Raw genomic sequence first — 5,956 nt, 5'->3', positions numbered from 1 at the left:
CAGGACTAATGGCGAAACGTACGCTGGTGGATATAGTTCAATATTTGGGTGGGCCTATGGAGAATCGCTGAGCTGGCACCACTCCTACCTCCCACGTGTGTATTACGCCACTGAAAGAAAGCTATTGAAGAAGAAAGCAAGTGATCAATATCGGACAATTGGCTTGTTGTAAGATCTCATGAGATATTAAATCACCATTTCAATTCATCACATAAAAACATTCACGAAAAACATGGCATACCCTCGCCAAGTATCCATTACACTGAGAGCAAAATACCTAGTATCCTGTTATAAGACCCCAGATCAGAGTGCAGCTAAGAAAATAGGATCTGCTCGAGGAAATTGTCATTCGCGATACTGAGTAGTGTCAAAGTGGGACAGTTAAAAATGTTGATTCATGCTATACTCATTCATACATATTCACTCCTTTTTTTCTCCTGTGGTGTTCAGTATCTCTGTGTCTGCGAAGAATACGTGATAGCAATATCTTATAGAACTCCGAATCCAATCTCTTTAAAAACTTTCCTCATTCGTCCATCCATTGAACTCCCTGTTACTTGAAATGAAGTGAAATAATTTACTTTGTTATTCCACACACTTTATTTAATAAACACGACCCAGGTTTCGACGTTGAACGTCATCATCAGAACATCATCATCATCATCACCTGATGATGACCAGAACGATGAGGACCAGAACCAGATCACCGTCATCATCACCTGATGATGACGCCCAACGTCGAAACCTGTGTCGTGTTTATTAAATAAAGTGTGTGGAATTACAAAGTAAATTATTTCATTGCATTTCAATATGTTATGCAAATTCCATAAAGTTACGTCTGAGACAACAAATCCCTGTTTTTTATTTGACTTTAGGTCCTCACATGATTGCGTGATAGATCAGAATCTTTCCGAATTTTATATCTTGTTCTTTGAATTGGTTGGTTGTTTTTTGTATTTTGATGATACGTTTGTGTTTCGTGCACTCAAATGGGGATTTTATACTGTTCCTTCAGAGGTGGATATCCAATAACTTTCCTCGCGTAAACTTGTGAGTCATCAAGTTTCAACTTTTACCTCCCGGTCGTTATTGGCATTATTTGGACCGGATTGCGCGTTTGCATTGTCCGATGAGCCGCACATTTGTCAACAAACGCCAAAAGTGGTTTGGTGTACGCAAGAGTCCAAAATGAGCGGAACTGATGGTCCTCCGAAAGCAGTGTTGTCACATTCTCTCATGAAAGCCAGCAAGTGATATTTCCAAAGGCTTAAGAAAGTCCCACATAAATTCTTACACCCATAGAAGATGGAGGAAGCAATGGGCTCGCCAGAGTGACTTAGCGAAAGAGGGAGATAATTGAGACTTGATGTCACTATAGGAGGTGCTCAAATTTTTTTCGCCAGACACGGCGGATACTGCTAATAAAATCGGAAAATTTCGTGCTGGAGCCCTCAAATACTATAGCTGGTATGTGCATAGTTAACATAACAATACATGTCAATCAAATTGAATAACTAATTAAGGTAATCGGAAAACAAAGAAATGATAACGTGAAAATTAAAATATCGTTTCATGAAAAAAAATAATAATATTAGCGATTGGGGGCAGCATAAAAAAAACAATGGAAGATGTCAAACGGGAACCTCGTGCTAAGGATAGTAAACCATTGTGTTAAAATTTAAAGCCCTAAGGTTTTTTTGTTTCTCAAGAAGTGAACGCCAATCATCTTCGAAATAAAATTTAGGGCCTCTATTAAAACATTCGATCCCATGTCGGCACACGACTTTTAATCTCCCTTGCAATAATTTTGGCTCAACCTCCAGGGAATGCTTAATTAAGCTGCTCGATAAGAATGAACACTCCTCGCCAAATAATAATTTAAAAGAGAATTATTTGCAGTTTTCAGGCCAATTGACGGAACAAGTCTTATGTCTTTTTGCTCTCGGGAAAAAAGCACTTTCTATGAGAACCACCGCCGAAGTATATAGAAGCTGATCAGTAAATTAGGCAAAGTTCAGAGGAATTATATTTCCACTCGACCATTCATTCTGTAAGAATTTGAGAATTATTTTCGGAAAGCAAAAAAAAACTGATGACTCGATCATGATGAAGAAATTGATAATTTTCGTGACACTATTGGTTTTACTGTTCGATTTCAGGAAAGGACTCGAACAGAGTGCCGAGAAATTGGCAAAAATTGAATTTCGTGGGGCCGTTCGATGCCATTCATTCATTGTCAGTCCGGCCTCGAGTGAAAGCAGCGATCCTATAATTGGGTCGGCCTCGAGTAGTGAGTGGAAACTTTCCGAGCGCATACCGAGGGCGTCATCACAAACCCGGAAAGGGTGGTATTGGCAAGGGAGGTAGTGGAGTGGTGGGCTTCAACGCTGCGCGAACGCTTGTTGCGGCGTTCTTTTTAATACCGAAACGCCGCAACAAGCGTTTCCGCAGCGTTGTTTATAGCACCGAAAAGCAAGCGCTGGTCAAGGTCGTGATTATCCTGCCAAATGTGTACACGAAACGCTAAAGATGTAGGAAAAGTCTTTTCACAGATATTGTCGCAGTGGCATCAACTAAACGCAGAACATTGTAGAGCTTCGCGACGCGGCGGGAGAAAGGAACGACGCCGGTATTAAAAAGCTGGTTACAAGGATACAAAAAGTGATTGATCGCCAAGGCGACTATGTAGAAAAATAGCTAAATACTCAACCTTTCCAACGATGTACGCAAAGTTGAGAATAAATTTGATTTTTCATGAAAAAATAGGAGACCTTCCTTTTCAATACGCCCTCGAATGTTGATCGAGCTACACTCTCGTTCGTTAATTCGTAAATGCAATTATGTACGCTTTCTTGTGGCGCGTTAGTAATATGAGCTTATGCGAATGGTTTATATAGTTTATTCAAAATAGAAAGAGACAATTTCGCTTTGGTTGTGTTGTCACGCTTTACTCTAGAAACAGTAAATGTATCAATGATCATCTGTTTCATTTGCCGTGTGATGAAGAGCGATGCCTTCAGAGATTCTTAAATAGAAATTTCTCTTCGAGAAATAATCGATTATGTATAAATTAACCAAGTACTCATATAATCGGAAGAAACAATGCACAAATTATAACACTTTTCCATTAGATATTGATTAATTACACGACCGGTTCCAATGTACAACAATTATCTTCAGGTACGAACTGCAATCAATTGCCGTTTTAAAGATAAGTAGTATATCGAAACCGGTCCTATATTAAATCAATATCTAATGGGAAAATGTTATCATCTGTTCATTTTACTCGAATTCCACCATATCACGCCTAAAACTATGCAATGTAATCGGAAGAAACCAATTAAGTCTTAGCTGAAAGACATTTAGCGCGAATAAAGATTACGATACACGAGGCCTGAATGCATGATTGATAAGCACAATTATCCAGAACGCAGGAATGAGGAATAAGTGAAAGCATGGTAGGCTAATCATGATTTCTCATTCTTAAAATTTATCGTGGACTAATTTAATGTTATATTGTTAGCTCAATGTGTAACGCATAGGTGGTCCACTTTTCATTGAGTTGGCTCTAGTATTGTGTTAACGGTACCCGTTACAAGTTAAAACATATTCAGCTAGCCCACTCTAACAATGGGATAATATGCAAACAGCAATATACTACATTGAAATTTTTGCTTTCGCCTGAACAAATCGTCAACCGCAGTCTATACAATGCTGAAGGAGGCTTACGGAGACTATTTTTTTCCTTTGCCTTAGCTAGAAAACGGTTTTTAATGCGCAAAGAGGGAAGACAATCAATTTCAAAGGAAGGTGGACCCGTAAACTCTAGTCCCTGATCTAACTGAGCATTTACACCTCTGCTGAGAGAAAATATCGTGCAATAACGTTAAAAACGGTCAGAAATATTGACATTTTCATTAGGTACCAGCCACACGTTGGTAACAGAAAATTGCTCATGAGATATACGTACATATATTCGTCCGCTCTGAGTTCCGAGATTGTGCATATTCAAATAACCAGAAGTTCACGTGCAAGTTTCTTTTCAATGGAAGTTGATGTTACAGTAAGATGAAAAGTTTCTTTCGAGAGTTATCACTGCAGAAGAAACTTAGCTGCATCATTTTTTATCCATTTGATTTGATCGATCTGATCAAGTAGCAAAGTTCTCTCTGGAAACCTCCTGCATAACTAACACCAAAAAAATCCGTGGCATCCACTGAGAAAGTTATGGTCATTACATTTTTCGGTATTTACGGTAAGGTTTATCAGTATGTCGTATCAGCTCACACGAGTATAAATGGATACTATAGGGATATACTAAAAATTCCCCATGGCTAAATTAATTGCAAACGGCCATATTTAAAGCAATGTGCTGGATGCTAAACTACAATTATGCCCATTCGCGAACATCAATGTTCCGTTTATTCCTCATACTCCCTTTATTTCAAGCCAAGCGACTTTTTTTCTGTTCTCCTACGTGAAGAAACACCTTCCTTCAAAATTTTTTAACCTTCAGAAGCATTCATGAATGATCTGAACATGTTTCAACTTGCAACAGCTGCGGAGTTGAATCAATGGAACTTGTACCTTGTATGGATATATATATATATATAGAGTCTCTCTTGAAGAAGGCCCCTGAGAGGGCCGAAAGCTCGAACAATTTACCGTGTAAGTGTTCTTTTATATGTGTCTATTCTTTTCTATTTGTGTTATGTTGTGTCAGCCCATTATATATATATATATATATATATATATATATATATATATATATATATATATATATATATATATATATATCAAACACTAAGCAAACAATATAACATAAAATTAAAGTTTTTCAGAATGTGAGGATAATTAATTTATTATCAGCATTCATTGAACTGCTCTCATATTAACCCTGATGGGTACCCCCTGTCAGAAAATAGGATGTAAAACACTACTGTCATTGATACAGCCTTTTCTTATTTTCCTACTTATTATAATGACCAAATACAAGATGCGACCAATGAAAGGTATTTGCGAGGTATGTTGTAAGACGTTCATACGAAATCATAGTGCGATACCAAGTTGCCAAATAGTAACACACATCATTTTTGTGAAGAAATAAAATTTTTTAAACATATATATGGCAGTACGAAGTGTATTGGGATGCCGTTAATTTACTTCGCGATATCAGCAGAGCGACCCTTATACTTTGCTCTCCTTATAATCTGATAAAAACTTAAAGTCGAACATAATATAGCCCTATTGGTCCTATCTCTTGGTTTTAGTCTCTATGATTCTCTACTTGAAGGAATGGCAAAGCATATTTGGTCAGAGAATGGGCAAAGTCCAAGTTTCTTTGACTTTTGTGAGTAAACAATAGAAGAGTTATATTTTCTGTGCTGCCAGCCACCACAGTAATCAAGCCGAAGGATGGTTTTATTGGTAAAGGTTTCAAATAGAAGGTTTTTTTAAATCGGTAGGGGTGAATCTCGGTGAATACGAGGCCAAATATTACACATCAGGGAAGGGTGGTCATTCTATTTCCTCGAGCCGCCTGTGGTTTCTCAGGAAGATCTAGAACCCAGAAAATCACTCAGCGCGTATGAAGCTGGAAGTTCCAAGAAACCCTAATCGACCCCGAGCACACATTCCAGGGGCTTATCGTTCTACTCTTTGAACTACCCCGTCTCCCATCAACATCTCCTTACGAATTGAAACTCGTAGCAGTTCCAATTACATGTATGATTGTATGGTATGTTTACTCATAAGAATTCCTTTCAGCCACTTTGAATTATTAAAAATATATTTATCACTCTGCAATCACACTTAAAAAGTTTTTTGACAAGGAATTCTTAACAAATGATAATTGGGTCCTTTTTCGAAGCAATTTAAATCCATAGAATTCGCGCAAAATGAATTCTATTGTAACAAAAACGTAACGCGTCACACCATTCACCAGGTGGCGTGATAA

The sequence above is a fragment of the Hetaerina americana genome, unplaced genomic scaffold (genome assembly GCF_022747635.1).
Source record: "Hetaerina americana unplaced genomic scaffold, ioHetAmer1.1.p SCAF_8, whole genome shotgun sequence".
Lineage (NCBI taxonomy): Eukaryota > Metazoa > Arthropoda > Insecta > Odonata > Calopterygidae > Hetaerina > Hetaerina americana.
This window is presented reverse-complemented; position numbering follows the sequence as displayed.